Source organism: Humulus lupulus, chromosome 8, assembly GCF_963169125.1.
Source record: "Humulus lupulus chromosome 8, drHumLupu1.1, whole genome shotgun sequence".
NCBI classification, from domain to species: domain Eukaryota; kingdom Viridiplantae; phylum Streptophyta; class Magnoliopsida; order Rosales; family Cannabaceae; genus Humulus; species Humulus lupulus.
This window is the reverse complement of record NC_084800.1, coordinates 182,679,518-182,691,422: the sequence shown is the minus strand read 5'-3', so window position 1 is coordinate 182,691,422 and position 11,905 is coordinate 182,679,518.

Genomic DNA, 11,905 nt, shown 5'->3' with positions numbered 1-11,905 from the left:
GCACCCAGTTTGACAGTGATCTATTCACGGACTTCTGCAAACGGCATGATATTATCAAAAGCTTTTCTTCAGTCGCTCATCCCCAAGCGAATGGGCAAGTCGAAGCAGTTAACAAAACGTTAAAGGATACCCTGAAGAAAAGACTTGAAGAAGCTAAGGGAGCGTGGCCAGAACAGTTGCTTGAAGTTCTTTGGTCGTACAAAATTTCCCACCAAACAGCAACAAGTCATACCCCGTTTTCCTTGGCATACTGGTGTAACGCCCTACTACCTTAGAGCCGTTACTAAGTGAGTTTAAAACATAAATTGTGCATTTAATTGACTCAAAGTGGTTCCTAAAACCAAAAGTGTGATTAAACCAGAGTTTAAGGCTGTAATCTTTTAAAATGGTCAACTTCATTGAAAACGTTAAATATAAAACATCTGGGATCCCAAAATAAGGTTTACAAAATATTTACAACTCAAAAATAGATCTACACTTGATCAGTTATCAAAAGAATGGTTAAATACAGCCATATACAAAATGCCCCCAACCAAAGCAGTCGGGCAGGCCGAACATGTACGCGCCGCCCCCACGCTCTCCATACTCATGGCCGGTTGACTGACTCCTTGCTTTTACCTGCCACACGGAGCACCCGTGAGCCGAAGCCCAGCAAGAAAACCCAAATAACACATAACATATGCAAAGTAAATAGCTGGCAATAATTCACTGATACATAGGAAAACCACCATAATAAACAAGTACGGCCATGCCGCTCCCAAGGCCTTACCAAAGCCTGGAGTTTCGGTTCTCACCGCGAGGATAACTCATGTATCCCTTGGGTCCCACCCTGAATATAAGCATCCCATGTGCTGTGTTACTTTCGGCCCACGGCCGCCCCGGCCTATGCCGTACCCGGCCTCTGCCGCTCGTTTCATCATAATAACACATATAGTACATTCAAAATAAACATTCACACACATCATGGTTCATTTAAGGTTAAGCATTTGCACGTAATACAATCCGGGGCCACGCCCTACAATCACACAGTGGGGCCATGCCCTAAACTCGGGTGTTACGGTTTTCTTACCTGTATTCCGTGCTTTCCGATGTACCACGATCACGAGCACGGTCCACAAGCACGAGCCCCTCCGAAATCCTAGTCACAACACACATAAAACACTTTCAATACTAATCAAGCCTAGAACCACTTCCCGGGACCAATCCCGCACTCCCGGGACCTCTAAATCCACAAAACAAAGTATCGGAATCATCCCCCGTGTCCCCGGGCAAAACCCCTAAAAATTCAACATTTGGGCTGCCAAAATGGCCTAGGGCCGCGGCGCCCAGAGCCCAAGCCCCATCCTGAAGCCTCCTCGCGCCGCGGCGCCCATGAACAGGGCCGTGGCGCTCCATCGCGAACCCAGAAAATCTGGGTTTTTCCTGCATTTTTCCCGAACTTTAACCTCTCCAAATCACCCCAAACCAATACCTAAACTCCAAAACTCAAATCCAAACCTCATATGAACGATCTAACATCCTATAAACACTAGAATCAACTCAAAACATCAACACTACCAAGATCCACTCCTATGATTTCAAATTTCAGCAACTAACCCCAAAACCCAACAATGTTTAGCTTAGGCATTTTAATTCCTTAAATAAAAACAAAATCCATACTTAGATATGTATAAAACCTTTACCTCAAATGAAGAATCCACACAAGTCCTTGATCCCCTCCTAGACTCCCACTTCTCCTTCTCTTCTTCTTCTTCTTCTTGCTTGCCCTAGCCTTTCTCTTCTCTTCTTTTCCTTCTCTTCAAATTTTATCAAGACACTAAATGCCCAATACTCCAAACCGTGCCCCCTATATCCCAGCTGCCTTTTGTCTATTACCCTTGCCAAAAGACCAATTTACCCCTCCTTACTAATCCTTCTAAGCTAAACCTTCAAGGGTACTTAAGTCTTAACACTTTCATTTCAATTCTACCACTTCCTATCTTAAAACTTGTTACTCACAGCAGTTACTAGTGGTTACCAATACACCAATAACTAATCACTCTTTCTAAACTCAACTTATAAGATTCCCGAAGTACCCCTGGGCTCCTCCCGAGCCGGGTACAACATCCCGTTGTGACTATAAGACTAACTGGCTCTCTAGGACCGTCTCGATGCGTGCATCCTGATAAAACATCACATTCACATGGCACAATTCACATAGTACAATTATCACAGTTATGCCCTAACATGGCCAAGTTACAATCATGCTCATTTTAAGACAATCTGTTCTACATGCATACTGATTCACATAGTCATGCATCTCAAATAATCAAATAGTCATATAACGTGCAATAAGTCATAATGATGCATTAAACTTAATAAAGTCACACACAAAATCCCATCATGCCCTCCAGGCACACTACTCCAGGCCCTTAAGCCTTAACACTGAATTTGGGTCGTTACAACTGGTATGAAGCTATGTTACCTGTCGAGTTAGATCCACTCTCGCACCGCAGATTAACATACGACCAAGACTCTAACAGCCAGCTATTGGTGGAATCTCTGGATTCAATTGATGAAAGGCGTGAACATGCCCAGCTCTGAGTAGCTGCGTACCAGCAGAAGGTCGCCCAGTATTTCAACTCTAAAGTACGAGAAAGAAAATTCAATGTTGGAGATCTTGTACTTCGAAGAGTTTTCCTTAACACCCGCGACCAAGCTGCTGGAGTACCCAGGCCAAATTGGGAAGGGCCTTACCATATTGATGAGATCCTTCACCTAGGCACTTATAAACTTGCACGCTTAAACGGAGATCTCGTTCCTCACTATTGGAATGGAGAACACCTACACAAGTATTACCAATGAACAATTCTTCTTAAAGAATTGGCTTGTAAAATTTTTATTTTTTACAAGTTTTGAACAAATGTAAGATCTTATTGATCACTTGTACAGACATGTTTAGTCCATTTATTACGAGAAATAAAAGGGACTGTGCTCAGCCAGTCATTTCTTGCCAACTATTGTATTTATTACAAGTATTTGCTCATTACGTGTGTTGTTTTGCTGTATTATAATTCTAATCATATTGCTACGAGCAGTAATGTTCGAGCAGGTTCTGGTCAAGGCAAGTGACCAAGGACCTAAAGCTCCTCGATCACTTGGGGGGCATATAAGTTACAAGTAAGCAAAGCATATCGTTACAATGTATGTAAGTACATGAGCAAAATAAGTGAAAGCATGCTAGGGCACTTAGAGTATTTTTCAAAATTTTGTTATTTTGTTAAATTAAACCAAAGTGCTATGCTAAGTTCGGTCATGCGAACAGATGTTATAATAATATGGAAATATATTATAATATCAAAACGAATCCTTTTACACCACGGGCAGTCACTGCTCGGATGTAATTGTTCAAGTAAAAGTAAAAGCTGCCCATGTAGCAACAAACAATTATATTGTCTTTACAGCACGACCCATAGGTTGTGTAGTTTAAAAGATAAAATATAAGCAAAAAAGGTTAAGGAGCTCAAGGATCCTGAGGAGCCGGAGGGTCTTGGGGAAGGCTTTGATCGACAATGCCTGCAGCCTCGTTGTCTACCCCATCCATCCCAACGGCCAGCGAGATTTCAGGGGAAGCAGGAACCCTTGATCTTTCTTCCTCAACTAGCTGAGCAGCTCAGCGAGCAAGCTCGGTAACTCTCGCATTCTCGAGAAGGTAGTCGAAGTTGGCACCCTGATTATGCTTCCAGAAATCATAGAAGCATCGAAGGGTGGCACCCTTGTACCTTTCCAAGTTGGTGGTGTTGGCTTTCTTCAGCTCCTCGATCCGACCCTCCAGGGTAGTATTCTCCTGCCTACTCACAACTAGGTCCGCCTCGAGCTGTTGGGCCATGCGGAAATTAAAGCGGTTGGATTCCTTGAATTGGTCCACTGCCAGCTACTCGGCGTATTTTTCCTTGGCAGCTTTAAGTTCATCCTCGTGCCATTGGTCCAAACTTTTGGCCTGCTCGGTGACAGCACCCAAGTGGATACGGCCAACAGTGAGGGTCAGCATGGCCTGCAGTCGGAGTAGAAGTTAGACTAACTATAAAATAAAGAAAACCTGTTTCCGCAGAAAAAGACGACTTACACTGGTGAACTCGTTCAGGGAGCGGTTTAGGATCAGGTCAACATCCATGGCCTCTGTCGCATCCATTGCCTCTTGGCGGCGGTTGTGCTTCACAATCTTGGCGTCCCTCTCCTTGACCAATTTAAAGGTGAGACCAGTTATGTCGCCCCCAGGTGAAGCAGGATTGGCCTGCTGAGTTTGGTCGCTCGGGGCCACGAGAGGTGGAGTCGATCTGGCTAGAGTAGGAGGAGTCTGCTGCTCGCGAGGAGAGGTTGGGGTTGTAGTGGCGGAGGGCCTATCCTCCGGAGGACCTGTGTTGCGAGGCTTCTTAGCATGGGGCGCCTTGCTGCTTTCCCTAGGGTGCCTCTTGCTTCCCTTCTTCTTGCTCGAGGGAGCCGCGGCAGCCTCAGGAGTGCTATAAATATCAAACACATTGACGGAGTCCACATCTGAAAAGAAGCAAAGTATCGAACAGTGAGATAGCATAAATGACCAAGTATATTACATCAGAAAAAGAAGTAAAGAAAGATTACAAAGTCAAATACCCGAGTTATTATTACTGGTCGCTATACTATAGACTCTACTAGTCTTATACTCACTCTCTGACATGAATAAGTCTGGACCTAAATTTGGAGCATGTTTAAAATTTTCGTCCCCGTCGAATAGGTGACAGGGAATTGGCAAGCTATCTAAAAGCGAAATAACTGTACCATTATCATCCGAGGACTCGTCTAAGTGTTCGGTGTAATGCCCCAAATTCTCCGATGTGGTTTAATGGCGGGAATAGTAGGCCGGGAGGGCCATACTTGCTTAATTATGCCATTAATTGATAGAATCCATGTATATGTGAATTATATTATAATATGATGTTAAATGCATGCATGTGGGTCCATATTTTAATTACAAGGGTGTGATGATAATTTGGCCTGTTGAGGGCATACTTGTATATTTGTATGCATGTTGGTGATATGTTGTTGAGAGCACATTATAATGTGGGTTTGTTCGAGCTATTCGGCATGAGATGATCTTGGATTATTGATTAGCGATCTAGTCATAACAGGTTTAAGTTCGGGACTCGGGATGAGTCTCGGGGTGATTTTAATGATTAGAGCGTTACTGGGAAGTAAAGGGTAACATGATATAAATTATTGGTGTTTGGGATTATCAAGGATAGCGGGAATTGGAGAGCGTTAATTATGATTAACGAGATAGGTTCGAAAGGACAAATATGCCCTTGAGAGCTTTAGAAACCCTTAATTGACCTACGGGTATTGTTATCCCCATTTTCCTGCTTGGGCCCGGGACGGTGGTCCAGGCCCTCATTCTGGGAATTTTTATTTGGGCCCAGCCCAGGCCCGCTTAGCAGGGGAATGACCGGGAGCGACGGTCCAAGTGTGGGTCCAGACCCGGACGGTGTCCGGGAAAGATGATCCAGGACAATCGTCCGGGAGATGTATAGCCAGTCGGGGTTACGGTCAAGGTGTACGAACGATCCCGGTCCCTGGTAAATGGTCCGGGCCTGCGATAAACGAAAAGGGACAGAGGTAAACGAACCCGGGTCAAGTCCTCCGGGTTGGCAGGAAAAGGCATCCGTGACCCTGAAGCCGCCCCATGACGCGTGGGGGTTATCCCCACTTTTCACCTTTGGAAAAGGCTACCTCAGGATTGCACGCCGTTGTTCAGACCTACGGCGCCAGTACACTGACTGACTTTGTCCTCTGAATCTGTCTCGTAACTTAGAATGCCCAGACCAAAAGCCCCATTTTGTCGGGCGAAATTTAGTTCTTGGGCTGCCCCATTGGGCCTTGATAACTCTTAGTCTTCTTGTATTTTTATCCTTTGTATTGGGCTTCTGACAAAGAAGCCAAGGGAATTTATATCCTTGTTGGGCCCAGGTCAGCCCGGCCCAAGCCCAGTGCTCCTGAGAGCCTATAAATACAGGTGACAAAGCACTGGAGAAGAAAGAGCTCTAAGACTTATATACAGTTACTCTGTCGAAACATAGGGAGAAACTCCATGGTAAAAAGCTTTCCAAGCTCTAATACAACTGACTCGTGGACTAAGGCTCATTAACGCCCCAACCACGTAAACATCCTGTTTTTATCTTCTAAATTCCATATCGTTAATCTCGCCTACTTTTCATTAATATAGTTTCCGGAAATCTCGGTTAACATTTTGGTGCTTTCATTGAGAGCCTGAGAAAGCTAGCGCTAACGTCAAACCTCTACTACAATGGTGTATACAAGACACACCACTTTCGAGCTTACTAACCCAGAGCAGGGCAATGGAGAGCCGTTGCCTTCCCAGCCTCTTCCTCAGATTCTGCCTGAGAACGCTCCTTCTCAAACGCCTCACCTTGACGAGTCACAAGACTATGAGGATGGGACAGAGTACGAAGAGGAGAACGAGGAGGAATATTATGAAGAGGAGAACGAGGGGGAGTACCACAATGAGGCTGCGGATCCCGAAACCCCAGGAGGAAATCCCAACCAGCAGGACCTGGAGGTGACTAGGCTGAGGCAGCAAGTCCTGGATCAGGAGGCCAGGATTACTGAGCAGGCAGAGGCGCATCGGCGGATGCAAGAATCCCTCCAAACCCTGCAGGCATTCATAGCCGCGCAGGGTCCGACGACCAATCTCCCAGCTAGCCCGCTTCCGGGAGCGCAACGGCCCACTCCGCAGGCCAGAGCCGAAATCCCCGAAGACGCGAGGCCGGCCCCTCCCCGGGAACAAGTTCCTGAGCCAGTCCCAGGAAACCCGACCCAGGAGAAAATGAAGGCTGGGGGAAAGACCCGAAAGAAAGACACACTTGTCACGAAAGCCGGGACCCATTCCCGGCCACTCCCTAGGAAAGAGAAGGTGCGCCCCATCCCAGGACATGGCCACCCGACCAATCTGCAGGGGACGCAGCCGCGGGATGCGCGGCCCCGGCGCGCCCCAGGGTGAGACGGACGGGAAAGGTCTTTGCATCCCAGTGCCTCGGTAAACAAAAATCGCCGGGAACGCCCCCCGTAGCGAGGAGCGTCATGCCCTTAGTTCGGGAGATGACACGTCCCGGATAGACCTACGCGACGGACTGAATGTTCGGAAAGAGCAGGCTCGTAAGGAAAAGATCCTCCCCTGAGGTGGCAACCTTAGGAACAACATCAACGACATGAGGAACGAAAGAATCCCCCTGGAGGATGGCACGGCCAGGCAGCTCATGGAGCAGCTGGCCGCTTTGAGAAAGGTCACGGAGCATTTGGTCCGTAAGCAGGAAGGAGCAGACACCGACTCCGATGAAGAGGACAAAGAGCTCTGCACGAGACACATCCTAGACGCTGTGCTCCCCAAGGGGTTCTGATGGACCCAAAATGGGTATGTTTTAAATATTTATAAATTGAAAGCGCACGAATCGTTCATATAGAATAGTGATCGTGTAAGCAAGGATGTCGAACCCAAAGGAGTTGTCTAAAATAAAAAAGAAAACTATTTTAAACCAAAATTAATAAATTCTAACCTAGTTCCAAAGATTGATGAGAATTTGTGACAATAAAATCTAATAAGATACAATAATAAAGAAATTTAAGACAATACATAAAAATAAATTAATATTAGAAATCAAGATGGTAAAATAAGATTATTAAGATAATAGAATCTACAAAATATAAGTTCAATAATATTTATAAGTATATTGATTCCCAAGTTTTAGTGATAGTTAAAATAAATCAAGCTATCATTTTCCAAATAGATTTATAATTTTAAGCACAAATTACTTCTTAAAAGGATAAGATTTTTCTTCACTTTTCAAAATTATAATTTCAAAGCATTTAGTGTAAATCAAACTAATGAAATAACAAATAAATCAATGAACATTATTTATAAGGCAAAATATAATATTTTTGTTCTAAGCATGGATGTGTACAATTTAATGACACATCTTGCACAAAGAATATTATGTTTTAGCACTAATGAAGAACAAAGTGTAAATATGTGCTAACAATCCAAAATACATGATATTTAAGATGAAAGAAGATACTTGAACAAGAAAAATCCATAAACTTTGTTGCACAAAATGGGAAATCAACATACAAAATAAATACTATCTAGTTACAAATTGTTTCATCATCACCTTAATAATCTTAAAAATATTAGAAACACATAATTAGAATAGCAAATACAAACTAAAAAATTACAAACATAAATAGGAAAATTTGGAGGATGAACCCCCAAATTTTTCCTCTAAAAATACATAGAAAATAACCAAAAAGAAGAAGGTGAAGAGAATTGAGAGGTTTTGAAATGTGTAGAGTTTTTGGTATGGTAACCTCCCTCACAAATTGACACCCCAAATCCCTTATTTATAGCCAAAAAAATGAGATATTAAAATAATCAATTTAAATTAATTAAATTGATTAAATTAATTATAATATGGAAAATAGGGGTAAATTATAGGGTGTAATAATGATGTTTTGGGGTAAAATGTGTAGAAAAGTTTGGGTAAAAATGTGGTATTTTGAGACAAAAGGACAAAGGGACAAGGGTGAAATTGTTGGGCTCAAGACACATTTTTTCTTTTTCTTTGTTGGGCTGGCAGTAGGCTTTGGATGGGCTGAAGGAAGGCTGGTGGTGGTCTTGTGATGCCAAGCGTGGGAAGCAGGCAGGCTGGAAATAGCTTCAGGCAGCTGGTGGTGGTCTTGTGGAGTGCTAGGCTGCTGACAGCTAGCGATCTTGTGAGGCAAGGGTGAGACCGAATGGAGCTGCTGATGGTTGGGAGGTTGGTGCTTCGGCTGGCACTGGGAAGGAGGCAAGGAAATGGCAGCATGCAATGGTTGGAGAGCTTATGGGCTTCCTTGGGCCTTGCTTATGGCATTTCAAGAATGCCACTTTTTCTTTCTTTCTTTACTTTAAAAATGCCACCTTTTCTTTATTTTCTTTACTTTTCAAGAGCATAAATTCCCTACAAAATAAATATAAAATAAATCACAATACAATATTTTCAACTATAAAATAAATCAATTTAATTCTTTGAAAATATTAATTATAACTTAATTTATATTTTACATTTAAGTTTAATAATACAACATTTTTTTACCACTAACTTAACAATAATAATTCAAATAATTAACTACAACATTTTACAACAAAATAACTATAAAAACACACAAAAGTATATAAAATCATAATAAGACTAATAAATTCAAAATTACTTAAAAACTTAATAAATTACTTAAAAACTCAAGAATTAAGCAACAATTAGCACATAAAAAGTGGTAAAATAACTCTATTTTGTAGAGTTATCAGGTTCAAAATGCCGAGCCTCACCGCCTATACCGGAAACACCGACCCCAGGGATCATCTGTCCCGGTACAACCGACTTATGACCGTGGCCCACGTTAGTGATGACGGCAAGTGCCTCTGTTTTTTGATCACTCTAGGTGGTCCCGCCGAGGAGTGGTGGAAGAGACTTAAGTCGGGATCCATCCAATCCTGGTCAGGGCTGTAGTCGGTGTTTTGCAAGCAGTTAATGGCCGCTATGAGGATGGATATGCAAATCAGCGCCCTCGCCAACATTAAACAGCTCCCCGCGGAGACGCTGAGGGCCGACATCCAGCGTTTCACTGAAGAAGCCTCCAAGACTAAGGTGGACGATGGACAACGCCTGGTAGCATTGCAGTTCGGGATCCGGGCCGGGTCCCCTCTCTGGAATGACATGTAGCGTACTAAGGAGGCTACCCTGGAAGAATTCGTAAGGAGGGCCCAAGGATTTATCAACTGGGAAGAGGCTCAGTTACAGGCTTTCGGGTGGCCTCTGGTGCCACAGCCCGGCGCCCAAGTGTTCCTGGGGTACGGCGTGCAGTTCCCGGTGCAATCCTACGTCACGTCCCCGATAGCCCCGGGATCGGCCGTGGCGCCTGGAGTTACCTACACCCCTACGGTGTACGACCCTGCCTCCTCAGGGTATGCCCCAGTCCAGTCCGCCCACTTTTCTGGATATGGATCCGCGCCTGTGGGTCATAGCATTGCCCCCGTCGGGGCCCAGCAGTCGCAGGCGGGAGTAACAGAGGCAAGCGTAAACCCCTCCTGGGGGAAGAGGTCTGGTAAAGGCCAAAATCGGTCTGAGCCGGCTAAGAAAGGAAAAAGGGGCTACGAACCCCAATATTCAGAATACACCAACCTGGCGGACACCAGGGAGAATATCTTCCTGGCCACAGAAAGGGCGGTGCACTACCGGAAGCCTAGCCCCATGTTCAAAGGGGGGAGGAATCCGAGGGATACCAGCAAATGTTGCATCTACCATAAGGATGTGGGCCACACAACCAAAGAGTGCTGGTAGCTTAAGGATGAGATCGAGAATCTCATCAAGCTGGGGCATCTCCACCAATGGGTCAGGATACATGTGGGAGTCCCAGGCCTATCAGGGGGTCCGGGATAACCCACGGTACAGGGTGCGCCTAGGGCATATCCGCCTCAAGGAGGATATGCGCAGGGTCCGACGGTGCAAACCCCTCAGGGGGCCTCCGTCGCGCAAGCACCCCGCCCTGGAATGCCTTATCCATCCGGGACGGCACCCCCTCGCGTGGACGGACATGTGGCCACCATCTCGGGCGGGCCTCACCTGGGAGGACCGTCTAGGAACGATCAAAAGTGCTACATAAGCGAGCTGGACCACAATCATGAAGTGTGCGCCCTGGTCCAAGCCCCAGCTCAGCACCCGAAGTTGATGAACTTCCCTATCACCTTCACGGAGGACGATGCCCGCAACGTCCATTTCCCGCATCATGACCCGCTGGTCATAGATGCGCATATCGCCAACAAGTTGGTGTCCCGCGTGCTGGTAGATGACGGGAGCTCCGTCAACATCCTGTTCAAGCCCGCCTTCACCGCGATTGGCTTGACTGAAGCGGATCTGGCATCGTGCCCAACCCAGATCTACGGCTTCAACGGAGACGCGTTACTCCCCATGGGGAAGATCCAGTTGCCCGTAACATTGGGGAGTGAGTTGCAACACTCGTTCAAGTTCTGCACCTTCGTAGTGGTGGATTGCCCCACTACTTACAATGTCATATTTGGTCGGCCCGCATTAGTCGAGTTCGGGGCTATCACCTCCATCCGTCATCTTTGCATGAAGTTCCCTTGCGACAACGGAGGGGTGGGGACTGTCCAGGGTGATCAGAAGAGCGCCCAAAAGTGCTACCACGTGCCCGCCCGACCAATATACATGGTCCTGGACAAGTCCTTTGAGGACATCGTCAACCTGGTTCCTCCCCCACCTGCTGAGAGAGTAATCGGGGAAGAAGATGACCTGGACTCGAGGATAGGAGACGACCGCGCTCTGGAGCCCATGGACGAAATTGAGGAGGTGTGCATTAGCGACACTGATCCGGCCAGGGTCATCCAGGTCGGGAAAAATCTGTTGGCAGAGGTCCGGGCCGCCATAATCGCCCAAGTTAAGGAGAACCAAGATATTCTCGCCTGGTCTCACTCGGATATGATGGGGTTCAACCACAACATCATCTGCCATGCATTGAGTATTGACCCGAGCGCGACCCCAGTCCGCCAAAAATGCAGGCCCTTGGGAATGGAGAGGGCCGAGGCCCTCAAGCTAGAAGTAGAGAAGCTGTCCTCAATCAACTTCATACGCGAGGCTGTATACCCCGTGTGACTGGGCAATCCCGTCTTGGTTCCAAAACTGAACGGAACGTGGAGAACGTGCATCGATTTCACGGATCTAAACAAGGCTTGTCCGAAGGATTATTTCCCGCTTCCCCGGATCGACCAAATGGTGGATGCGACATCCGGGTGTGAGATCTTAAGCTTCATGGATGCTTACTACGGCTA